This window comes from Phalacrocorax carbo, chromosome 22 (assembly GCF_963921805.1).
Source record: "Phalacrocorax carbo chromosome 22, bPhaCar2.1, whole genome shotgun sequence".
NCBI lineage: Eukaryota > Metazoa > Chordata > Aves > Suliformes > Phalacrocoracidae > Phalacrocorax > Phalacrocorax carbo.
Window position 1 is genome coordinate 121,640 of NC_087534.1, and position 27,531 is coordinate 149,170.

At 37.7% G+C, this 27,531-nt stretch overlaps 1 long non-coding RNA gene across 1 annotated transcript in view; it reads left to right on the top strand.

Moving 5' to 3' along the window:
- LOC135316756 (uncharacterized) overlaps positions 1 to 27,531 on the top strand; it is a 319,880-nt gene that overhangs the window by 27,261 nt on the left and 265,088 nt on the right. The window contains exon 2 of the long non-coding RNA XR_010376008.1: positions 19,621 to 19,774. This is a non-coding gene — a long non-coding RNA (uncharacterized LOC135316756). The remainder of the gene's footprint in view (positions 1 to 19,620; positions 19,775 to 27,531) is intronic.

Below are 27,531 nucleotides of genomic sequence, written 5' to 3' on the forward strand. Positions count from 1 at the left end.
AACTGGCAGGTTTGGGGCAGGCACACAGTATCAGAAAGGTGCCTACTGAAGCTCTGGTGAGGTACTTCATCACTTGTCTACTCTTGTGCCAAAGGACTGATAACTCTTCAGCTCTTAGTGCACTGGTGCAAATTGGTCTGCTGTTGCAGGAGGGAGGGAAGGAAGATGAGAACTTCCTCAGATGGCCAAAAAAGCATTAGCCTGACTTCTCCTGATGACCCTGAAGAAATTAATGCTTGGATATTTGCAGTTCCAAAGCCTGTTTCTCAAATGTAATTTTTTTCGTTATGATCATAAATATATCCATCACATAACTGAAGAAGTTTACAAGCAGGACCTAGCTCTGCAATAATTATCATATTATCCCAAAAAGCAGGTTTATTTGTCCAGTGTGCATAACACCAAATTACAGACAGAGTGGATGTATTTTATTTAATTCATTTTTGTACAAAGAGTGGTGCTAGGTGGTAATGCCACAAAACTAGCACACTGCACCAAGAAACTACAAGGCATTTATACAGTTAACTGTGTCGGTCACAGCTAATATTCGCACCCCTCAGCTAATAATTGGTTAATTTCTTTATTGCTTCAACTTAAAGGTGCAGCTCTCTTTTAAATGACCATGCATGCTCAGAGAGTAAGGGGCTTGTTTGGGGGGTGAGTGGGTTCCTGGTCGATGGGTGTGATTTTAGTATTATAATGAGAATAGTTCACCTAAAGGGCACTTTGTTCTAGTCCTTATCAGCATCCCGATCAGTTGTTCTCCTTGACTATACACTTTATCACGCTGTCCTCAGTGGCTTCTGAGGTGGGATGTTTGCTTTTATCAGTGTCTCAGCTCTCCTCAAAGTTATAGTCCTAAAACAAGTGGCTCCCTATCTCTCAGTTCCCTTCTCTGGCTGTCAAATTCTGTTTTGCCAGGCTCATGTGGTTCATTATTATGGCTTAGCAGAAAATTCCAAAAATTCCATTTTGTTCAGGGTATTGATATGAGAATGCTTTGCTTACATGTAGTTCTTGCAATTATTTGGATTGCCTCTTTGGATTTTGTGTACACTGATCATTCCTAGATATTTAACAAATTCATAATAAATTTTGAACATTTAGGAGAGCTAGAACCAGTATTACTGACAGTTCTGGTTTTTGAAAGTAAAATTTTCAAGCATAAGGTGTCAGAGCAAAGACACAACTGTATGCACATGAACGAGTAACTTTTTTCTATGTATTGTCTTAAGTTGCCAACAGTTTTGTTTTGCTTCAGGGGGAAAAAAACCCCACTTTATAAATAAACAAAAAACCCTAAAAAGAATGAACAAACAAATAAAAGGTTCCTGTTTTGTTTGTTGCTTTGTTCTACCAGTCAGTTGCATCTGTCTTTGCTATTATGAGATTACAAGAACAGTTTAAAAAAACAACAGCAACAAAAAAAACCCCAAACAACAAAAAACCCTCCTTGGTGGCTTAATTCTTAACTCACTGAGGTCTACAGAAGTTTTATCTTTGGTCTTGGTCTGCTGATACTGAAGTTAATGATGAGTTCTTTGGAAAACAACCTTGTTATTCCCCTGTGTTATGATCTCCAAAAATTCTGTAATTTCTTGAGAAGATTTTTGTTTTTTGCAGTGGTAGTTGATTAAGCCTCCAGCTTCGATTTTGTTCCTGCAGTTTGTTGTAAGTACAAAATTATAGGCTTTGAGAAAAGAGTAAAGAAAAAGATTATATTTTTTTTACATACCCAATAAGAAAGCATTAAGAGAATAGGAATTATTACATCAGCAATAAATGGTCTGAAAAGAATGTAGACATATTCTTAAATGTGTTGGTACAAATATTTGCTAGTTTATTGCTTTTGGTTTTATATATTTTTACATAACTTCTTACAAAGATATTTAAAATTTCTGAAGCTAACTTAGTGGCACACTGCTTTTACAAAAATCTTTGTTTTCACTCTTACAGGCTCTACGTTAGATATTTATGCTTTGAAGAGAAAGTCCTAGCTACTGGGTTATTGGTTTTCCTTGTATAACTTTAAATAATGTATTTGGAAGTAAAGGAGATAGTTCTCCAAGTGTCATTAAGTTTTGATTAACAGATGTTAAAAGGTAGTTCAAAACTTTAGAAGTATCCTAGCAGTTAGAGCTTTTGCTTATCTTCTTTATAGCTGGAGAATGGATGGTGATTAAATAGTGTTAGGGAAAAAAGTGGCATTCTACAAATATTCTTAATTTATTTTAAAATAATTTGTGAGGATTTTTGGTAACTCTCCACATCACAAAAAAAAGTTTCCGATTCAAGGTATATTTTTTTCAAATGCTTATGTTTTTGAAAAGTACATGTCCGCCTACTAGAATCAGTTGTGAAATCTGTAGCCTCTCAACTCTATCTCAGGAATGGAAATAAACCAAGATCGCTTTCAGACTAATGTTTTTTATTTGATCAGGATAAGAGTAAAAGCAGAACCATTTGTTTATCTAGACAGAAGAGTTGGGAATGCCTATTAAAACCCTCTGTGTTTTCAGGTAAGACATGTTAGATTTTTCTTTGAGATGAAAGGGTTAGGGTCTGCAACAAAGCTGCTCCAATTGAAAGTAAAACTTCATATGAATCACATCAAAAACGCTTCTCCCATTCAGGGGAAGATGATCTCATTAAAAGCAGGAAAAGCACACTGTTTACACAAGATGTCTGATTTATAGCATACAATGGCTGCCATATTTATACCACCTTGAGCTTTTCTGCCGCAGGAGAGCGCTTCAGCCATCACGTGATGGCTCCTTTGAAGGTGTGTTTCCTTGAAAAAGGATGCCTGTGATTGCCCTTGTTTGGTTTCCGTTCAGTTTTCTTCTCTAATTAGGTGGCTACAGATAGACCAGTATCTGGTGAGTTGAGACGTAAAACAACATAACCGTCTGCAAAATCAGCTTCACAGTTATGTTGATTAAGCTGTACAGTGTTAGAAGTGTTGTCATACTGCACTATTAAATCCTTGTTCTTTTGGGACTTTCATACTTTTGATCATTAGGTCAATGTGTGTCTAACTGCTGGGGATATTTTCACAGAAACTGTATGAAAGTAATTATGGTATAATTATTACAGAACCCTATTGTTACTGTGAGATTTTCTGAAAGGGCAGAATGTTTATACATGAAAAATATTCCTGGTCTGGGAAATGCAAATCTAAATTACATCTGATGCGGACTTTTTTCATTGTAGGTTGTTGTAGGTGTGTTGCTGACTGTTTGGTTTGGTCCCTTACACTCTCCCGGGTATGGCAGTCAGAGGGGAGTGCTTTGGTCTGTTGTTCTTTAGTATGTCAATGCAGGCTAGAAATTTGGAGCTAGACAGCTAAACTTGTCTTGCATGTTTTTCACAATAATTTATCAGACCTAAAAGCTCAAGTACTATGGCAATATATAAATAAGTAGTTGATTCAATATAAGTACATAAAATACAACTCTTAGTGTACAGCATACATCAAACACATGAGAAATAATTGCATTCAGATGGATTGTTTCCCAGACATGGATGATCTTAAAGTCTTTTGTTGTTGCTCTTGTTGCTTGTCTGTGGTCATTTTTATATGCTTTGGAAGAATTGAAATCTGATTTATTTGGAATTAATCTCTGTTCTGTGTTTTTGATTTGTACCATCAACGGTAATGTTCCCAACAGAATTGCTTAGTTACTTGAACTAACCAGTTGTTAACAAGCTCGCAAGCCTCTTGAAGACAAAACCATCACCATTCTGATGTTTGTAATGGACAAGTCTTGTGTTGTTTGGGAAAGATTTCTAATGTTTGTTGGACCCCTGTAATTTTGGGGTTTTAAGCTGGTATTTTAAGAAATAGTTTTATCTGTAGATTTTATGATGTTCCTGCGTGCTGAAGCTGCTGATCTTGCACAAGCAGTATCCCTTTCTGTCTGGTAACTGGAGTTTGTATCTGGCATTTTAATGAGAAACAAGGCGCCCATGGTGACTGCTGGAGCCTGCTGACAGCGGTCTTTTGTCAGACTCCAGGTCTCTCACCATTCCAAACTTTGTTTAACCACACTTGTTGCTTGTATGAAGCCTGTTGGAAGAGCGGCTTCCTAACTTATGTTCTTCATACTTCATTTTTTTTTCATGGTTTGCAGAATCTGCAGTTATTATTGTAACTGAAGGGATAGGTGCAATAAAAATGCAAACCCCAATTTTACTGTAAACTGCATACTTTGGTTATCAGAGTCCAATGTTTCAAGGTTGCTGTAGTTAGTTTATAATTACAAAACCATTTTATGATATCATACCCTTCCACTCATCTTTCTATGTTTTTTCTCTGCTTAGGTCACTGGAAGCTCTCTGATCCTCCTGTAGGAGTAACTGACTTTCTGAACATAAAATATGTATTTTAAAAACTAGTCCCTTAGAAATTGAGATAGGCTGCACCGTTGGTATACTTTTTGTAATTTTTGGTTTTCAAGAAAATGATGCAGCAGTATAAGAATGTGCAGCTGGTACCTATTAAATCAGAAAATACCATTTTTTAATGTCTTCAGCCTTGGCGTGTTGTATGTTTGTCTTTGTTGGCTTTGGCATTTGAAAATCATGATACTATGTTTATTTCTGAAGTCCCATACTTCTCAGTTATCCAGTTTGTATTTTCAGCGTTAGCCTTCCTCTTTCTAAACGTTTCAAGCTATCAGCCATTCTGAACCGTTAAGCCTATATTCCTCTTCAGAGCAGTAATAAGCAACCCACATAAATTCTTCTCAGCATAAGCCACCCTTCCTAGCAAGGTTAGGTTTGCCAGGTAAGCATTTCTGTTTTCAGAAGTGGGTATCTATGGATAAAAATTACATCATCATCATTATTATTATTTATTTGCTTTAGAAGATGTATGAAAGGAAGAAATTTTGGAAGAAATTTGAAGCAGCTTTGAAGCAGTGCATTTCATGTGCTGTGAACTGCGGTGTAAAACGCCACCAGGACTGATACTTGTAGCTCAGCCTTCAGGGTCGTGTGAAGTCATCTCTGTTATTGTAGCAGAAGTCCTCAACAGATAGTTGCCAGATACCTGTACAACAGAAAAAGGTATCTGAAAGCTCATTGAAATTATGTAGGTTGGTTTGGGAAATAAGCGGTGCAAGTGGTGCTGAAGCTTGCATTTTTCTAATTCTGAAGTGGGTTCTAATATGTGTGGTGAAACTATAAACTTCTGCATTGTTTGTTGCTCTGTTAAACTGTACCAAATTATTTTTCAGTTCTTATAAAATATTTTAAAAGTTCCCTTTTCATTCCTTTTGTTCAATTTTTATTGACACTGTTCATTATTTCAGGTTCAAGGTAGGCTTTCATATTGGGATCAGGAAATAAACCTAACAACATATTAGTTTCTCTTGAGGAGTCTTCTAATGATACTGTCCTTCAGTAAATTCTGTGATTGCATGAAGTTAACAAATTTGGTATTTTCAAACAGTCCAGATTTGTTTTCTAGTAATAGGGCAGAATTCTAATTTTACTCCTTCCTGGTGTGTTGTAATCCTCTATTATCTCTTTTTTTTTAATCTGCGTCTTTTTGGCTAGTGTGATATTTCTGTGCCCACTGGCATAATACTAACCAAAGACTATATCTCTGGCTAGTGAAGGGACTAAGTTGCAGGTCTGTGATATTTCTGACCGGACAGCTAACTGATTGTATTGCCAGCCCTTGTTTTATACTTTTTCAGGCATTTATCTCCATTTGAATCTTCTTAAGAAAGAATAGAAATATTTTAAATGTTCTGTTACTATACCTCCATGTTTCTCCCTTTACTGTGCAAATATTTTAGGTCTGATTTAGTGACTTAAACCCCATAAGAGTAGGGTTTTACTAATTTTAAAAAATAGTTCTTTCACCAGCTCTTTTAGTAAAGAAGAGACATCTGAAGTGCTTGGTTACGATTCCTGTTCCATTTGCAGGGTGTTGGCCCTGCTTCATTCAGTATAAACTGTAATGCAAAGGTCACAGAGATTAAATAACATATTTAAAAATTATAATGGTGCAGATAAAATAATAGGGTTATGTCACATTTTTACAATCTAAAATTTTTGAGTAATGTAATGAATCAAGAACTGTGTTTGTTAGAAGATAGAGTCTTTGACCTTTCTCTGACTTGATTAACTGAGAGTGAGATGGTAATTTTAAAATTGATGGAAGAAATTAAATACCAGTCCCAAAGTTCTGTTTATAATTAAACAGTAACAATTTTAATGGCCATTTTAATCAGCCCAATCTAAAAATCTCTTACTGTATTTTTTCAACCAGCATTTCAAATATTGGAACTTGTGGTACAAGAAAAGATATATTTTGTTTCGCCACTTGTGGACCTAATTGTTTTGTTGTTGAATTAATGGTGACTTTGCCAAAGACCAAACTGAAGAAGCAAGGTGAGAAGATTCTGAGCTTTGATTAGAAGGGTTTAGCATTGGCGGGCAGAACGTTCAGAAGTGGCATTCATGAAAGCATTGCCTTGCAGTATTGGCTGCTTTCTAATTATAAAAAAACCTTTCGAAGCATGAAAGATGGAATTAGTTAGGAACGAGTATGCACTGACAGCGTGCGAGATACGTATATATAGCTCGTATTTTCAAAACATGTAGATATGAAAGGTTGGATTTGGTTACCTGAATGCCAGCCCCTGATAGAGTTTTAGGTGCTGCCACCAGCAGCCACTTCTCCAGTAGGGTGTGGCTCTCTTCTGTCCTGTATTACGTTTGCAAATCATGTATTATCACCTAGGGGATCTGAAAAGTTCAGAGCTTAGACTGTGTAGTATCAGGAGTCAGCTGCTTTTGAATGGTGACTATCTTATTTTTATGCTGCTGCCTGGTAAAGCTGATGTACCCTAATGATGTTTCCTGAGTAATGCTTTAACTGCCCTGAAATTGCCTGAATGGGTCTGTTGCATCTCCAAACACAGATACACTTTCCTCTTACGTGCTTGGGGTGACTGAAGAAACAGTGCGGCAGTTCTGAGTTGGGTGCAGCTGTGCTTCTGATTTCAGATAGGTCCTATCGTCTTGCCTAGTGCTGTCATGTGTTGAAAGTCTAGATCAGTGGGAGGTTGAGAGATGCCACTGGACCAGATGCACGCTGTGATTCAGTACAGGCTCTTCGTATGCAACTAGGCAGGCTTGTTTCGCTGCAGGCCCTCATCACCCTCCCTAATAAGAATGCACTGACTGAAGTGTGTTTGCCCTTATGGCTCTCCTAGAGGAGCCATCTCCTCACCTCTGCTCTATCTTCAGTCACCCCTCTTTGGCTGTGAGGAAAGTTGTTAGAAAGAATGCTTCTCCCTCTGCTGTTACAATCCACTTAGTGACATGAGAAATGTCACTCATGATGATTAACATTTTAAAGCAGTAAGTCTTGAAGGTCAGTTTGAAACAGAGGACAGGGAATGCTCATGGCTTTCCTTCCCTGTCTGCCTCCCATGAGGAAAGGCATTGCATGGAAGTAGCATCGGCAGGGTAGTAATGACCCCTTGCTTTTCCATTGTTTACCATCAACAAAAAAAGGGTAGAAATTATTTTAGACACATTTCATTTAAATATAAGCAAACAACTGTATTCATCTTACAGAAAATGCACTACTTTGACTTATTCCTGTAGTCTCAGAAAAGAGCTGCTGCTTAAACCAGTGCACCTTCCTCTAACAGTGTCAAATTGCTCTTTAGAACTTGTTAATTATACTATTGAAATTATACAGTAAACATAAAGAAAACCCCATAACATAGGAACAGAGGATTTTTTAATAGCAAGATGCCCCCCTACAAAATCACCATATTACAGAACTCCCTTGCACTCCCTTCCCCCCTCCCCCCCGCCCTTCTTGCTAAGTGCATTCTGATGCCACATTGAAACATAAAATAGGTAGAATCAAGCAGCCACCAACGGCTATTTATATGCTAATATATATCCCCCAAGCTGAAGTAGGCACCTAAAGCCTATTGCTGCTACTAATGATGGCTATGCTTTAACCTCTATGGAAAAAAGAAAAGTATTTTTCCTTAAGAAAACAACTCAGTTTCTTCAAGATGAAATGTAATTATCTATTATCAGATGTCCTTTAAAAATGGAAGGCCTATTTAAGCTGCTAAAAATATTGAAGCCCTAATTCCACCATAATAGCATTTTAATTTCAGCAAATCACAGTTCTATTGTTACAGGACATTTTGCTGTAGGAATGTGGTAAGAGGTCCATCTTAGCTTTTTAAAGAAACGTTTCCCTTTCTTATAGACATTCAATTAAATCTTTGCAATCATCTAACCTTTTGTGACACAACATTTTACTTACTGAGAAAACAATGGCCATTAGCATCTAAAAGAATTTTTTTAAAAAGTAGTTAAAGTTTAATTGCTTTACGTATTCTCATCAGAATATTTTTTTGGCTGTTGGCCTACTCATTTACTTTAGAAAGCTAGAGTTTAATTCATTTCTGTTTTCCATTTAAAATACTTATTTAAACCGCTGGACAAAGTTGGTGTAAAGCCCTGCTCTAAGTGGGTTTGTGAACTGATGCCGATGATCATTTAAAGAGTAATTTCAGTGGCAGATGAATGCCATTCACCTGGTCACTGTTTTCTGATATTGTTAAGTAAACTTACTTTTGTTTTTAAAATTGCTTAATTATCAACATTTTTACTGTTATATTGCACACACATGGGTGATAGAATTTTAGCATCCTTGTTTATGTTGATGATTTTGTGCTGTCGTGAGTAGGTGACTTATACAAAGCTATGTTGGCCATCGGTACTTGAGATGTGTTTTTAGAAAGTTGAGCTTTGCTTCACCCTTTCTATTGCACGCTGCTCCTGCTTATCTTTAGAATTTTTGTCCTGAACCTGTCAGATGAAAAACTTGTGTACTGGCTTCATTATAGTGTCCAGTATGATTATAAGAGATCCCGCCCCCCAACATTCAGTAGCATAGGGCTTCTGGTACTAGTTTTACTAGTCCTGGAGCTGAGCCTTAATGGCACTTGTATTTGAATGCAAAAAACTGAAAAAAACCAGCTTTCGCTCACATCAGAGAAAACAATAATATATAAAGCTATTTCCCCACCTGTTTGTCTCATAAGTTTATATAGGAGTAAGATCTTTAACCTCAGATACTCTGTACTGCTTATCTTGGAATTCTATATTTAACATGTTATTTGCTCTGGGTGTTCACTTTCTGGCTTTTCACTTCTAATCAAAATAAACTGGAAAATATTGTTGGGTTACTAGTAATGCATAATGAAATTCTAAACCTCCTGTAATGTGCTTAAAAATGTATTATTGCTGTTATACAATCAAACAAAATTCATCTCTGAGATTTGTTCTTGGTATTGTGGGAAGTGCATTAACAAAAGCTCTTTCGTTGTCAGAGCTATATAGGTTATATGTAATGCAAACACTTCTGTATACTTCCTGAATAATAATAATACTAGGAAAGGAACAATAACAAAAATTGTTAAATTTGAGATAAGTTCTGCGGCCTGTAGTGGAAAACTGGCATTGAAAATTAGCCTGATGTTAAATCTGTGGCCACTGAAGAAGTGTTTCAGCTTTAGGATTTTTCTTTTTAATTAAAGAATTTTATTAACATAGTGAAGTAAGCTAAATGGCACTGACTACACGATTTCTTTGTTCAGCAGGAGAATTTATTTTCTTTTGTACATTTCGTTATTGTTACCTTCCATTCGTTTTTCATTGAGGTTTCATAGTTTCATTTGCTCAATGGATTATCTTCTCCGAGTTAAACTTGTGGTTTTTAAACAGTGAGCTACATTGATTGTATTCAGACTATTGATAGGCTTCAATATCTGTCCTGTTGATATGAACTGAACCAAAATGTCCTTATACATGCTCTTAATTTGTGTTTTTATGGCAGTAGGAAAGACAAGACCAAAGCCCCTAAGATGAGTTAAATCTGGTCCTGACAGATTCCTGTCCAAATTCTTAGGTTATCTGGACAGTATTGTGCATCTGTGCTTACGTTGGGTACTGAATTAAGGGTATCTGGAAATATATAGGTGAAAGCTTCCTTTGGATACCTGGGAAACTGGCTAGTATAACTCGCCGACTGTCTTGTGTAAAATTTACTCTAGAGAGTGATGGTCTTTTTTTAATCAACAACCCTTGTTAAACTTGAAGCTGAAAAAAAGAAGTCAAATCTCTAAGAATGAAAGGATTCTAGCTCTGCAGCATGTGGAATTAGTACTGTCTTATTTCGCAATATATAATAAACAGGATACAGTGTAATACATACACAGAACAGTTATAATTCAATTAAACTCTAGTTATTTCAGCACTGAGAAGAATAGCAGTGGCAGGCCTGTATAGCCGTGGCACATAGCCATATGAAACAACCTACTTAAGGTAAATCAATTCCTACTTAAATGACTGTAATAAGCATTCACCAAGCAGCTCTACCCCTGGGGATGTCATTTATCACAGTATAATAGAAAATTGTAATGAATAATAACACCTAGCTATTCTGCAGGAGCTTGCATATATTAGGGGAAATGCAAATAATGCGTCCAAGTGAAAAGATGAACATTGTAGTGTTTTGGGTGTGTAGGGTTTTTTGTTTGTTTGGGTGAGGGGTTTTATTTTGGTTTTGTTTTGGTGGGAGCTTTTTGTTTGGTTGGTTGCTTTTCTCCCTTCCTTTACCTCTCCCCACCCCTTTAAAAAGTGCATGCTTGTAATGTGTGCAGAATGAATTCTCCTTGCCTGGAAGGTTTGTATTTGAGACGTAAAGACTATCTCTCTATCACTCTAATCTATGCCTATTTTCTCTGCAGAGTACTGCATAATACTGGCTTAGGTAATATTTACTAATCAGGAAAGCGAAGTAGAGAGGAGACTCTTACTCTGTAAGGCATGTGGGCTTTGGCCTGAACCTCAGCAAACGTGTAAGAATACAGAATTACAACAAAATTGCTGGAGCTCTAAACGAGAGTTTACAGTTGCTGTTCACCTTAATGCTGATGGTTAATTTCCAGTGTTCTCTAGCAGCAATCACTCTTGTCCATGCACCTCTGCGTCAGATACCTAAAGCCACACCTTCTCTGTGCTCCTCTATTGATACAGGAGCCCCTGGAGCCGATCTTGCTGTAGTTACTTATCTGTGACTCCAGACAATGGGAAGGTTTAAAAGGTATGTTAGAGGGCCTAGGATGCTGCACTTAGCTAGGTTGTCCAGGGATCTCTTTTATCTTTTGTGGACAGCTTTATAATGTTCGGAGCAGTGAGGTCCGTATCTCCAGGGTTGGGCTGGGCTTCTCTTTGTGATAAACTGGGGTCCTTTAGTTTGCTTACTCAAGTATGGCTGTTCAGTATACAGTGTGAACCATACGTGTATCTTAGGAAAGTTAATATATAATTTCATATTATGAAAACTAATTGGTATAATAGTTAAGGAATGAGATTTTCCTAACAGGTGGAAGCTCCCTCCCCCCTCCTGTAAACTGGATTCTGTTTGCTGCGTTATAAATGAAGCAGAGTACCTGCAAATAGGGTTTTATGGGTTTTTTGGTATTATTTAAGAATTTGCGTTAATACTCTATAACATCCCATAGTAAGTTGAGTGAACTTTTTGCACGACTACAACTTCTGCTTTGTCATGAGTGTAATGGACATCCCATCATCCAAGGTGTGCTAATAGCATTTACATAGTTATTATTCCATTAATAAGACCGTTACAACCATTGAATAGCAGAAATTTATTTTAAGGATCAAATATCACTTGGAAGTGGGCTGTTATAGCTGAATAAGCGTATTTCTTGACTTAAGTTCATAAAACACATCTTCTAGTAATACTTTTAATTTTAATGATGAATGAAAAGAGTAAGCCATTAATAAGCCCTTTAAAAGCTACTGACTATAGTAATACCTTCTGTAAATGGAAACAGCACTTTTTAATCAAGTATTGAAGGTTACATACTAGTAAGTGCTGCTTTGTTCGTTAATAGTGAATCTAATTCTGTGCTGTAACAAAAGGTAAAAGTAAGAAGATAATTTCAAATGGCTAATTAAGCTATTTTGTAGGATAAGTTATTGAAGTGGAATCAATGTGAAGCTACTTTTTAATTTTTTTTTAATATTTTTCCATTTTGGTCATAAATGGAGGCCACTGTGATTACATTGCATTAGGGGGAATTTAAAGAGCAGGAGTAAAATGGTAAGGAATTATTTTCATGTCTTGCTCAGACCTGTTCTTTGAGAGAAGTTTTGAGGGTAGGAAGAAAACATTGCTGTTGCAAGATACGTTTCTGCAAAAATTACCCTCTCTGGTACTGGAAAGTTACTCATTGTTAGGAGTTAATTGCTGTGAAATGACCTTTGTAATAAAATAGACTTCAGATTATGTATGCATAAGTACACCATTAAATTACGTATTTTTATTAGGGCTGGGGGGGAACCCACTAGGAAATTGTGGTCTTGTCAGCAAAGAACAAATCCCAGACCATCAACTCCGAAACCTATGGTTTAGAGGCTGGTACCAGTGCAGTGTGTGTGAGGTTTGTTTCTTTTTTTAAAGTTGTACCTTGGTGTTTATTTTCAGGATAATTATTTCACACACAGATCTCTCTGAACAATGCCTCTATTTCAGTATTAAAATCAAAAAGCCTTGTCTCCTAGGGGACACTGTGTTTTGAGTCTGTTCTTTGTGCAAGTCTAAGTTGGAAGAGGGAGTTTTGCTGCCCAGATAGTATATCATGGATGAGTTTATTCTTTCATCTTCACACATTAGCACTATGAACAGCCAAATGATGTCAGGGAAGCTCAGATTACGTTGTAGTTTTAACTGTTATTGCTGAAGATATGAGAAACCTATTTTAATGCCTTCTGATACAGTTGACACATAGTTCTCTGTCTGGCTCCCCTTAGAAAAACTACTATCCAAGCTTGGATCTTGCACTTAAAAGAAAAAAATGTTTTCCAGGGCCTCCTAATCTGTTTTCTTTTTATCTGGGACATCCACTAAGCAGCTGGTAGTTATTGGAATAGTTTGATTTTTATATTACAGAAATCATGGTACTCTTTAATTATTACTATTTTTCTGTATGAATGAATGTTTTGTGATTTTTCTTTCTTTTAAAATAACTTTTTCTACAGGGAAAAGCTTTCTATTTCTCTGTTGACAGTGTTCACTGAAATCTGCATATCCTTTGATTTTAATTATATTTTTGGATCTGTATTTCCTTTGTTTTAGTTTTAGGATACCATATAAATTTTCAGGCAAACTGCAAGAATTGATATGTAGTTATTTTATCATGTTTACTTCAAGATTGTCTGTAAGGGAAAATTTACCACTGTACAGAAGACCAGTTTAAGAACTCCTCAACAACTAAGAGATCAAAATAATTTAAATGAGACTTATTGGCAGCGCCCACATGTGAATCAGCTACAGTAATGCAGTGTGGATTTGCACGGGGATTCATTGTAGCTGCAAAAGCTGAGTCTGTTGCACACAATGCAAAAGTTTAATATATCAAGAAATTTAAGCAAACTTTCAGAAACCTTAGTACAGATGGTCTCTGGTAGAACTAGTTTGTAACAGGAAGACAATAATAGGTGCTCCAGAGTTTGGATTGTTCCACTCTAAAATAAAATGACATATAATAAGAGGCTAAGGGAGCAGAGTTTAACATGTCTTCTCAGCCCAACTCTTCTCAGAGATTCAGTGAAAGGACAAGTGGTGAGGGTCACAAGTTGCAACAAGGAAAAACTGATTTTTACATGAGGAAAATAATTTAACAGAGGTAGTGGGTAAGTGCTCAGACAGGTTGTCCAGAGTACCTGTGGCATCTCCGCTGATGGTTGTTATTAAAACGCCTCTGGCAAACTCCTGAGCAATGTGACTTAACTTTGAAGTTAGCTCTGCACAAAGCGGTACTTTTGAATAGATGACCTCCTGTAGTTCCCTCCACCTAAGTGTTTTGTTTGGTCTGGTGTGGGATTTTTGTTTTGTTTTGGCTTTTTTCTGTTTTTAATCATTCTATGAGCATTAGTCTGCATTTATTGAATTGGAGTGTGTGTGTGTAAACTTTGGGAAGCTTCCTGATATTCCTGATGCTCATATTCAATCATTTCCTTAATCCCCTTTCTAAAAAGGTAGGAATGTTGTTTCAGTTTGTCTCAACTGCACCCCTAAAAGAATGGGAGGGGCGGGAGTGGAAGTTTTAAAACTTAGAATAAAAATAATAATAATTTTAAAAACCCAAAGAAAATCCTACTGTACTTGATGGTGTGTAAGCAGAGGGAAAGAAATGAAGGCAGGCAGTATAAATATTTAGGTGTAAATAAATATGTTTTACAGCAAGGGATTGGAACAGACGCAACTTGGTTACAAGTGCCAAAGTGATAGGCCATTATCACAGCATGGTGATAATGACAATTTAAAGTCATATTATCTTTGTGTTGAGGGCCATTTGTTCCCAGAAGTTCAGAAAAGAAATGGCCCTGTTTAATGCCGTTGCTAATAAAAAAATAATTGATTACACTGAGACTCATTTGCCTATAAGGTGGTTGATTTAAAGCTGCAGTTCACAATAATTCTCACCTTTAGTGGGAATGTGAAAGTTTAGTGCTGAGATGCCTAAAAAAAAAGAAAAAAAGAGGGGGAGAAGAAAAAGAAAGAAAACAAACAGTAATATAACCCCTTTCAACATTCCCTGAAAGCCAGAATTTGTCTGAAAAATCCTTGCTCCTTAGTTCCAATTTGTAACTTCTGCTTCATGACACAGAGGTCACTGTGTAACTGTGGCAGAGGTAAGCCTCCCATGTTTGTAAAGTGTGGAAAATGAGAATCCAGGAGCTCTTCCTCTTATTTAAAATAGCTGGATAAGTGACGAGTAAATAAGGATGTGAACATTCTGACTAGAGATGTTACTAAGAGAAAAGCTTCCAGACAAATAATGTTCTACTTTTGTAAACCTGGCATTATATACTGCACTTATGACATGCAGTAAAAGGTTGGTTTGGTATTATGTTACAATAGACCTGCAAAATAGAGTATTTTTATCCATTTCTCCAAGTAAAGCTGCCATGCAATTACATAACTGTGCATTTCTGCAATGTCTTTGTACTTATTCTGGTAATTCAGGCTAAAGTTCAGCTGCTTTCGTGATGTGAAAATCTAAATGCGTAGTAAAAAATATTACCTGTAAATTAGTTTTTATATATAACATTTTATTTTAAAAGAATAACTAACAGGCAATGCCCATAATAAGCGGAGACCTTATTGTGGCCTTTCAGTACTTAAAAGGGGGACTATAGGAAGGATGGGGGCAACCTCTTTAGCAAGGCCTGTTGTGACAGGACAAGGGATGATGGTTTTAAACTAAAGGAGGGGAGATTTAGACTGGATATAAGGAAAACATTTTTTATAATGAGGGTGGTGAAACACTGGCCCAGGTTGCCCAGAGAGGTTGTGGAGGCCCCATCCCTGGGAACATTCAAGGCCAGGCTGGACGGGGCTCTGAGCAACGTGATCTAGTTGAAGATGTCCCTGCTCACTGCAGGGAGTTGGACTAGATGATCTCTAAAGGTCCCTTCCCACCCAAACCATTCCATGATTCTATAATAACACAAAGCATGTATTTCAGATTATGAAGAATGTATATAGACTTTTTTATGTGGATATGCACAACACTGGGTTTTGATTATTTTAACTTTTTTTTACTTTTTGGACTTCTTTTTTGGTGTTTTGCATTTTTTAAAAATGTTCATGGCTTAAAAGATATGAAGCTGCTTCGGTTGGAAATCTTAATCATGAAACTAATGAAGTTTGAGTAAAACAGGTTCAGGGGAGATATGACAGTACTGATGGTTAAATTTACCAAATTTGGACAAAATGTATGTGTTGCTCTCTCCAAATTTCTTTTATTAGTAAAGCAGTTTTCAAATGGCATAAATATGTTTAAGCAAATATAGTAGTAGTATATAACCCAAGCAATAAGAGAATTTCAGCCTTTTTTCTTATGTCCCTCTCAAAATAGACATGATGCTACCAGAGAAGAGTGAAGATAAAGAGACTGTAGCAGAAACTGTTGCAATCCTTAAACTGTCACACTAGTTGGCCATTGTTTGTTGAGTGTAAATAGATGAATGGAAGATGGAACTTGTTTGGCCAGTATAGGCTAACATCCTCTCTTTGTGTTTTTGGACATTTAAGATTTATGAAAATTTTAACAAACACTGCTCTCGTAATGTTCAGCTCCACACAATGCTGCAGGCTTGGAGAACAGTGGCTGGAAAAGGCCTTGGGGGTGCTGGCTGACAGCCGGCTGGGCGTGAGCCAGCAGTGCCCGGGTGGCCAAGGAGGCCACCAGCCCCCGGGCTTGTGTCAGCACTGGTGTGGCCAGCAGGAGCTGGGCAGGGATGGGGCCCCTGTGCTCGGCCCTGGGGAGGCCCCACCTCGAGTGCTGGGCTCAGGTTTGGGCCCCTCGGGACAAGGAGGCCCTTGAGGGGCTGGAGCGTGTCCAGAGAAGGGCAGCGGGGCTGGGGCAGGGTCTGGAGCACAAGTGTGCTGGGGGGCGGCTGAGGGGGCTGGGGTGGGGTTAGCCTGGAGAAGAGGGGGCTCAGGGGAGCCCTTACCACTCTTTACTACTACATGAAAGGAGGGTGTAGCAAGGTGGGGGTCGGCCTCTTCTCCCAGGTACCAGCAATAGAATGAAAGAGAATGGCCTCAAGTTGCACCAGGGGAGGTTTAGATTGGATATTAGGAAAGAATTTCTTCACTGAAAGGGTTGTCAAGCACTGGAACAGGCTGCCCAAGGAAGTGGTTGAGTCACCATCCCTGGAGGTATTTAACAGATGTGCAGATGTGGTGCTTAGGGACATGGTTTAGTGGTGGAGTTGGCGGTGTTAGCTTTTTGGTTGGACTCGATGATCTTAAGGGTCTTTTCCAACCCAAATGATTCTATGATTCTATTCTAAGATTACTTCTAAACCATAAAATACAGTTTTGATAAATTATTGTCTATATGTACTCAGGTGCCCCTCCAAACTTAAACCTTTTCCTTTCCTTCTCCTTACCGGATGTGCAAGCTCTTGGGTCCATATATTATTCATTACAATCAAATAAGACACAGTGGTGGCTCAGTAAACTTGCTTTTCATATAAGAATTGATTTTATTGAGTAACGCACACTGCAGACCCTAGCTTCCAGCAGCCAGGGCTGAAATGAGCAATTCTCTCATTGTAATAATGTGCCTCTGTCATCTCCTTATTATCAGCATGATAAAAGATGAAATATTCACAGATGCTGCCCTCCTAACCTGATCACAGCTTGATATTTGAGCTTTGGAAATGAGTTTTATAAGCTTTAATATACTCCTTGGCGGAGTGACCCCTGAAATTAAACATTATTACAGAGCGGATATTTAAAAAGCTGGGGCCGCAAATTACATCAAAATGAAAATATTAAGGAGTATTACGACTATACCAAGTGGGAACTCACTGCTGTTGAAACTGTGAATGCCATAAAGCTCAGCTCATTGGTGTCAAAAACATCAGAAAAAATAATAACAGCACAGGCACCTTGACTCCAGTTATTTTATACATAGGGCCAAACTAAATTACTGGAATGGGTTTTTTCCTATAAGCTGGCTTTCCAGGAAGAAAAGGCACATTGTTCTCAACTTTGTCTCTACCACTCTTCACAGTTTTTATTTTTTTTTAAATGCACATTGCTGCTTTTCTGTGCAAACACAAATAAAAAATACTGAAGTGTAATGAAACCAAAGATTACACTTAAAAAAAGAATAAGCCAACATCCCTATATGATTCAATTTTGATTCCATTTCCATTGCTATCACTGTTTTGATGGACAGGTTTCTACCAAAGCCTGGGACATGAAGAGCTAAGGAAGTTTACTAAACGTGAAAATAGAGGAATGTAAAACACATATACAGATCTTTCAACCCAAATATTATATTGTCCTGTTAAAGTTAGTAAATAGCAAATTTTAACGCACTGTAAAGGTGTGTTTACCATAAAGAAGCACATATAATGTATTAATTTACATATAGTATCAGTTAAAGGAAGAGCTGATATTTCTTTCATGCTTGTAACACCAGTTTACAAAAGAAACTTGTTCTCATTTTAATTTTTAAAACAGTATATAAAGTGTCTGGAAATGTAAACTTTTCCAGGAGATCAGACTCAATGTTCCTTTGTGCTCCATATATTCTGATGAGTTACAAACAAATTTCCTTCCTTTTTTTTTTTTTTAAATGTTGAAATTTCTTTAAACTATTTGTTTTTGGGGTACAGCAATATTTTTTCAGAAAAATGGAAGTAATGCATTTGAAGAGGAAAAAAGCCCCACATTTTGATGCCTGCAGCATTAACTTTCCCTATAAGCATATATATACACTAGCTATTGTTCAGGTTTAAAACTATGCAAATAGTATGTCACTGTACATTCCTTTGAATTAATTTATCTTTTTTTAACCTATGTTCTGCCCTCAGTGTTTCTCTATAGATATTAATGGAAGTATTGATTCCGTTCTACCATCACAACCTATTTTGTCCATTAGTTTATGCAAAAACATTTTAGAGAGATTTTTAGAACACCATCTACAAGCATACAATTCTGTTCTGTGGTCCCTTGGGTTCAGGCACTTCTCTGCATTGTTAATGCTGCATAAAAATTAGCTTTAGTGGCAAATACTGGTCAAAGAAGGAACCTCAGTCTCAGAGCTTCTCTGTTACGAGCTGCCCTGTGCAGTTTAATTGGCATGTATTTTTTGTCCTTAGGATTGATACAGTAAAAGCTGGTTTAAAGAAATCTCTAAGACTCAATTTTGGAGTTTGAGGAAGCAGGCATTCTTTTATTACACTGCCAGATGCACGGGGCATAATTCCTCCTAGAGTGCATACCTACTGGAGTTAATTTTTTATGTTTATATATGAAAGTTAACACACCACACCTATCTAATACATAATCATTGACCTGACTGAGCATCCCCTTCTTCCATTGGTCTGTATCTTCTTCGCTTAAATTGAAAGCTACAGTGTGATTTTAATTCACTGCACATGCTCAAGAGGAGTGTGAGGGGTGGTCCCTTCATCCCTCAGTTGAGTCAGTGGTCGCTATCTCCCCCTGCCGAAATTACCTTTCCCCCAGTTTCAGTGTTATGGTGCCCTCCGGGCCAAGATATTCCCTTTTATCACTACTGACTGATTTGTGGCCTTCCCTTATCTTCACAGTCGTCTTGGTAGCAGGATGTTCCCACTGTTAGTCCTTGAAGTTCTACTGATTTGTATTCTTTTAGGAATGTCAATGAGGCATTCATTGCTAATACCCTCCTATATGGCCCAAGCACTATTAAAATTCCCAGGTGTCAGTTTCCATTCCTAACTTCCTTCCACTTCCTTTCTTAATTACTGCGATATTCCATTTCACCCAAGAAGAAAACATATACACACACCTTTGAGGCAACAGTTCTGGGGCATTGGCTGGGCATAAATTAAGCATATCCTGTCCACCGCAGAAGGCACAGCGGAGCCTCTATTTTTAGCTTTTGGTCAAGGTATCAGGATGCTTTAGCAAAATAGATTGGATTGCTGAACTCTTGAAAAGGAATCAGTGTCTTGTTTTTACAGATTGCTGCTTCCATAAGGTTGCAATACCTCGATGTTTGCTACAAGTCTTATATACTGTTCAGGTTCTGAAAACTGCCAAGATAGCAGATCACTAGTTCTTTACGAAGACTAAAAAAGAAGTTCTACATTAAAGCGGGCGACTGGAGCCCATCAGGTAAATTCTTATGTAGAATTTTACTATTATTTTATGTTGTATGAAATTGCGAGAATGAAGTGTATTTTCATGACTTCTCATATGCAGTAGATGACCTATCACTTCCCTTTCTAAGACAGAGGTTGACTGCTGAGAATGACCTGTGTAAGTATACTGTAAGCCATAGAAAATAAAAGACCAGTGGGAGATTTGCAACCTTCCTCCTTCATTCATTCCAGAAGTAAAACACGCTGTGGGAAAGCTGCCTTATTTTCCAGGAAGACAGAGACATAGGAAAACGTGTTTTGTTGCAGACTTCGGGTGTAAAGCTTGTTATAGAGCAAAGCAAGAATCTTTTTGTCCTTCCAGGGATTCTTTCCTTTTGCATGACGATTCAGAATTCTCAAATCTGTTTGGGTTCTGTAGTTCACACTGATAAATGAAAACAAAGCAAGCAGAGAAGGTGCAGGAAGAACAATGACAGGTTGCTCAGGGAGGATGCTGAGTTGCCATCTGTGGAGATTTTTTTCAGAAGGCGACCAGGAAAACTTCTGAGCAACCTAATCACATCTTAGTTACCAGTGCTTTTAGCAGAAAAATTGAGTTCCATAATCTCCAGAAGTCACTTCTAACCGCAGTTTTCCAATGTTTCTAAACCAAGCACCTCAGATTATAAGACCCAATTCTGATTCCAAGTCTTAAAGGCTGTTTACAAAAATTGAAGTGTGTTAGATTCAACTGAATGATCACTGAATGATGAATTTATGTGGAAAAATAAATCTTTGAGAAAAATAATGTCCAATTCTTCCAAGTTGCAAGATCTTCCTGACCAAAACTATCACCACAGACGTGTAGCCTGTTGTGGGTTAGCCCATGAGCAAGATTTTCAAAATTTTTAAAGTGCCTTTAGAGAAATGTTGTCTTTCGTGCTGACATCTGTATGTAAACTGTTTGCCCGGTAATTTTCAACCTCCTGGCCAAGCTGAGTTAAACATAACAGGAAAGTGGAGCTTTCAGAGACAGTTGAGTTCCGGTCTGCTTGGGGAAATTGATTGTTGAGTAAAAGAAGGGGCTACACCACAGTACCCCACTGAAGAAAGAGCACCCTGTTAGATACCTTGTTCAGCAGCAGCACCGGGTGTATGATGCCCTCCTCTTTGTGGTAATTCTGGTTTAGAGCCATTGCAATTGGAAAGGCCAAGTACAGCAAACGTAGCTCTTGAACCTGTAGGAGTTACAGTTCAGTAATGCATGGAACAAGTTGTTTAAAAAGAAGGGGGGGAACTCCCAAGCCTGAAACAACCAAGCCCCCCCATGCCCCTATTCCTGATCCTCATTGTGGCATTTCAGCCAGTTTTGCTACAAAATAAGTAGTTATTCTGAAGATGATTTAGTGATTTTTTTACAAAGGGGGTTGTAATAAACCTTAAGAATATGACATGGTGATTATACATTGAATATTCACTCTCCAGAGGTTATCCTGTTGTGTGTTCTGATATTCTTTCTTGGATCTATTGGATCTGTGTGTTTAAACTGCAGAGGCAATGTGATATAAACAGTGGAGTGCTCTTCCATTGACTACTGTTTCTAATTTTTATCTTACTGCTATTTATGAATTAGGACAACAAAAATGAGTAGAAAGTTTATATTTATTAGTATAAGGTAAGCATAAAATTTTAAATAGCTGAAATAGTTTGATGTACTTTGTACCTGTTTTTAGTGTTGATAGCCTGGAAGATTGTGCATGCAAACCTGATTATCATAGGTGTGCTGAACCATTTGCAAATGTAAATTTTGTGCTGGTTAAAAGGTGTCATCTTAATCCTGATTTACATTGTAGAGAAGGGCTAAAGAAGGGTTTAGTGCAGCAATACATGTGGAATTAGACACCCAGGCTTGTCCTTTTGTGGTACAACATTTTGTAGATATTAGTTGTGGGTCCTGTACCTTATTCCTCCTACTAGTTCAGTGATGAGCGTACTTATTAAAGCTGTAAGATAACACTGTGCAGATTGACAGGTGATTATTCTTCTCTCTTGAGAGAATCTAGAACTAAGGGTTATGCTTTTCAGGAAATTATTTTAATTGTAATCTAGTGGCTGAAGCTTGACATGTAGTGATTTCAGAAACATGAAGGAAATTGCATTGTATTTGGTTTCAAGTGTGGCAGAAAGCAGTTTGAAGTGTGCTTTTGTTGCTCTTACAAATGATGCTGTTTCTTGGCCCCCAATTAGACTCATCAAAACTTGTAGCGAGACTTAACATGCATTCTGAAACTTAAATTTCAAGTTATGTACTATATACAATTTTCTTCTATTTACATAATCAGTAAAACCTGATTGTGATTGCCAAATATTCTAACCTTAAAATTTTGCCCCCCCCCGAACTTCTTAAGTAAACCAAAACATGAAGTGACTGGGGAGGGAGAAAGTTTCTGTGTGGGGTTAGACCAGTATTCAGTCTAGAACAATTTTGTCTCTAACAGTGGTAAAAAGGGATTCTAATTAGAAGATGCTTAGTGCAGCCACTGTCTGTGGTCTGTCCTCTTCCTATTCCCTCAGTGTACAAAACCACATCTATTTTAAACTGCTCTACCAGTGCTTTCAATGAATGTTCTGTGGGTCCAGTACGGTAGGATCTGGTACGCAGCTGTTCTACATTCACTGAATCCATTGCTTTGACAATTTTGAAATGGTATAATTTTCTGATTTCTCAGTTTATCTCTTCTCTAAATTGAAGAGTTCCAGCCTTTTTGGTCTGCCTTCAAAAGGCAGACATTCCCTTTCCATAATCAGTTTACTTGTCCTTTTCTGTATGTCTGCCAACTGTGCTGCCTTCTTCCAGAGATGTGGAATCCACAACTGAAGTGCCCAAAGTGCAGGTCATCCAATTATTCAAACAGCAGCAAAACGCTGTCCTCTGTCTGGGTTTTAACACCTTTCCTGATGAGAGCCTGCATTTTGTTGGTGTTTTCTGGACTTCTGCTGCACATTGAGCCAGTGATTTCGTAGAACTGCCTTTGACAACTCAAAGGTCTCTCTTTATCTGTAACTGCCAGTTTCAAGCCCAGCATGATGAAGACCCAATTTAGATTAATTTTTTCTGTGCTACTTCACTTCTACGCTGAAGTTCGCTTGCTGCTCTTTCCCCTCTCCGTCAATTTTTTTAAGATTTTCTGGAGCTCAACTGTTGGCATGGCATTTAAGAACGCATACTGGTAGGTAAGTCAGCGTGCAACTGTTGGCCATAGTATTTTCCAGCAGCATATTTGCAGTCTGTTCTAATTTCCATCATTGACAGAAGAGACAATTTTTTTAGGATTCTATATGTGAAAATTCTTGTGAATGTTAAATAAAATGGGGTATTTCCTGCTTCAAGTACTGGTTTGATATATAGGATGCCAAAAAAAGAGATAAATTATAAGGAAGGGGATGAAAAATTTAAGTATATTTTGTTAGGTTTGTTTAGATATGCATGAAGTAAAGAGAAACAATCTTACAGAACAGATACATTCTGTATTTATAGCTGCTGACTTCCTCCTGATTTCAGTGATTGTTAGATGATCCGCTTAGGGAAACACGAGACTGAATCATGAATTGTGTGTGAGTCATGCAGTGAGATGGTGCTCAGTGCACTCAGAAGATGGGGGTGGTGGCAGGGGAAATGTTTCTTCTTTCTGTGATGAAAATGAGGTGGGGGTTTTTGTTGCTGTTTTGTGGATTATGTTTGTTTAAACTGAGGCCTTTCATGACCTTCTGAAGTTCTTCTTGACTTCAGTATACCTGCCTTAGTGATGAGCTGCATCCTTTTATTCTTGACTCATAATTAATGATGCCTTTAAAGCCATTATTTTATTTGTGTTTACATCTGAGCTTTTTAGATCTAGCTGTCTACTGAAATGTGTATAGCTTTCAGCCTATTGTTAGTTTTGAGTTACGTACCTGCGGTAGTTTGGACATCACCAAGTCAATGTGATTGTAATATTCTCTGCACTGATCTAGCCAAAGCTCTTGCTAAACTGAGCTCAGCAGGAGCAAGTCCAGTGACCTCATAAATAGTGGAAATGATTGCAAATCGGAATTCATATATGTTCCTGTCTCAGTGGGTAACCGTATTCCCCACAAAGGAAGCAATCATCTCTTTCAAATTTCTGTTTGCCCTTTCACTCAGATATGTTTGAAGATAATACGGAGAGGGAGATCTTGCAGTGTCTGGCAGAACTGTTACCAGAAATCTAAAATAAATGTCCTGTATCTAAAAACACTACTTAGAGATGTATGTTTCAAACATTACCCCTACTGCTAGGAACTTAGGGTGTGGTATGTTATAGTTCCCTAGCTGGGTTTGGCACTTTTTGGCATTTGTACTTCTTCCCCTAAATGACTTTTTAATTTTATTAGAAATAAGATTTCCTTTGTTTTTCCTTACTATTGTGTGATCTGAATCCCTGTTAGTATTCATAGTTTGGTACTGAAACCATGGAGATTCATCTGCAGTTTTCTTTCAGTAACATTCTATACAGTTCTTATTGTTCCAGTGGGTGCTTTCTTTGCCAGTCTGCTGAAAGTTGACAATAATCACTCTTTTAGTATTAATAATACACATATTAAGAATTCCTGCCTCAACTTCTGTACATTACTGCATGAAGCTTGTAAAACAGGCATCCAGTTCTTAGTATTCTCTTCTGTTTTGTCTCAATGAGAATGTAGCTAAATATAAGTTGCTGTGATTATAAACATGCTAAGCTTCTTTATAAAAGTAAGAATGCATGTAGCCTCATATCCTGGCTCTGGTACTGCACAGTGATACATCCTTAGGTAAAGATGCTTTGCCACTATGCTTTCTCTTCTTTTGACATTGGTTTTGGGCTTCCCAAGAAAGCAGTTGCATCTAGATTTTCATACATAATAACCATCATCTTTGTAAGAGCAAGAAGAAGCCTGACATATGATGGACAATATTTGTGAAAGGCATTCATATCTCGGCATTTTGCCCCCAAATTTTTAGATGAAAAAATAAGAATTAAAAGCATAGCATCATTCAGGGGAATCATTCAGGATGGAATAGACTTCTGACCTCTTACACTTGTCTCGGCTCCTGCACAGACTTTTTTGGTGTATGTATAGGCACATTTTAGTTGTGGGTTGGGTGTTTTGTTCTTTTGTTCTGGCACTAGAAGTAGCCAGGAAACACACATACTGTAGGTTACACCAACTCAGGCCCTTACTGGTAAGTAGGTAGCTGTATTTAAGGTGTTTGTTTTTTCACATCGCACTTACCTAGACATACTTAGACTCAGCGAGTCAAACTTAGGGGCGGACATAACCTCCCTACTGGCATCTTACACAGGGTCTGTGTAAAATGCAGCCAAGTCTAAATGCTCAAAAGTCAGTATTAGCTATAGTAAGCAGCCTGTTCTTTGGCTGTACCATAGCTCCTGTTACATGTGCTGCTGTACCTATATATTGGCCAGAATTCCTGGGAGTACTTTATGTTCTTGGAAATAGATTTGTTTGGGGCTGGAAGTATATTTTGGACCATATTCTTTTCTTGCTCCATGATATAGTGACCTCCAGTGGCCGTAGTCCCTTGAAATAGAATCTTCTGGCTTTGAAAACTATCCAGGAAAAAAATCTATGGAATTTTTTTCGTTTGCTAAGATACAGCCTATCACTACATTAAAACAATGGTGAATAAAAGAAATACTGCGAACTAGATGTGACAAAGTATGAGTTAATGTGGCAAACTCACAGCACGGAATATAGGCTGAGACTGGATTTGCAGATCATTCCTTTGTAGAAGCAAACATGCTCGTAGTAGAGTGGCTACTAAGATCCCTGTACTTGCATAACTCCTAGGGGATCTTGGGTAAAGTTTAGCCCAGCCCAAATCACTGGTAGGGACACAGTCCAGGCAAATAGATGTTACACAGCTACAGCTTTCAAGGGCAGAGAGAGGCACAGAGCTAGTGCAAGACGCAGTACTAAAGGTGCAAGGTGTGTCTAGGATCCAGGCAGCAGCGGTAAGCCAGGAGTAGAATGTACAGAGAGTGCAGAGGAGAAATGCGCATCTACCTGACTGATATTAGATGATTAGGAGGCAATAAATCACTGTCTAGCAAGCTGCTAAATGGAAGGGAAGAGGCAGCAAAGCAGAGCTCAGAGAGAAGCCACAAGTAAGGTTGAGCCACTGAATTGTAGAAGTGTATACTTGAAGGAAGATGAAATGTGTGCATAACATAAAGCACAAGCTCTGTTTTCTCATCAGATTGAATAACAATTGCAGTTGAGATTGCACCCTTTTCTGTTTCTTTTTGCTGCACCACTGTCATAGTTCAGGAAAGCATTTGTATAAATCTGCTTATCAGTGTGCCATTTAGTGCACGCATAATCTTTTTTCTGTCTTTGCTCTGCTAGTTAGTCGTACCCAGATGTGTGTGTTTGGACAACGGCATTTCTTTTTACATTTTTTTGTAATTTAGTTAAGTGGTCTGCCTTTATATTTGTGAATTGACTTGAGAGTGGCATCTTTAATTGGGGTTTATTTTATGTGGCTTTTAATTTTATTTAATTGCATCATACTAAGGTTGGAAGAATTTTACAAACGTCAAATGGAAAGAGTAAGAAAGGTTTAATTAAACTCTGAATTTGTTTGCATTTCTACTCCTAAGGTAGTTGATTAATAGTTTATTTCCAAGGTGTCCTTATTTTAAATGTGTCAACTCTTCTTCCTCTTTTGCTCATCTAACTCTCATTTTCTTTTTTCCCCCGTTACCTAATGATTTAGTGTGTGGCTGAAACCGTTTTGTATTTCGGCATCTGTGATCTATGCTGCAGACCCGATTCTGTCCAACATAAAATGGTACTACTGGCATGTTTTATGGTTGTCTGCAAAAGTGCTGTGAAATTTTAATTGCAATCTAGCTATTAAGGAGAAAGACCTATAATCTTGTAGGGATACATTTGGCACTTTCAACCCAAGCAGTACATTTTTTAAAATATATGTACTGTTTCATTCTATTAGCGAGGAAGGAGAAAAATCCTACTACTTAAATAATTTTGTTTGTCTACTTTATACAAACATTGACACAGTAGAACTAGGAAACACTACATGTTTAAAGCCATGGGACTGCAGTCAAAATCTCACCTTTCTGTATTTTCTGTGTTGGGTTATGATACTTCCACTTAAAGGAAGTCTTAGAGTACCTAATCTGTTTATTGCTTTGAGGATTCAAGTGTCATTACGCTGAGTATTCCTTTTTGCACATTATTATTACATGTAGAGATTAGCGGGAGGGGAACACGTGTCAGAATACCTATGCCTAAATAAACTGGCTTGGATTGATAGCTCAGACCTCTAGAAAATTTCTGCCATCCAGCTGTCACTTTCTTATTTAGTAAGAAATAAGATGCACCTAGGAAAGAGCTCAAAGCAGTTTAAACATCTAAAACAGACGTGCTTGTTCCTCACTCCTTGACTACATTGCAGGATACCTTTTTCTGAGAGGTTCGCTTCTCCTGCACTTGGAAGGAAGCACCAGTTGTCAGGTGGTTCCACTAGAGTATCAGCAGTGGCAGTCATGTTTTGCAGCTGTAAAAATCCAGCACTCAGACTGTGCACTTGCTAGGTAACCTGAAGAAGAGACGAAAAGCTGGTAGCAGTTTGCTAAATCACTAATGGTCTTTATCTCCTTCTTCATGTTACTGATTCATGTCATCTGTTGATGTCTCTTTTAATGCTTTTCACTGTATCATGCAGTATCTGTATTTTATCTCTTA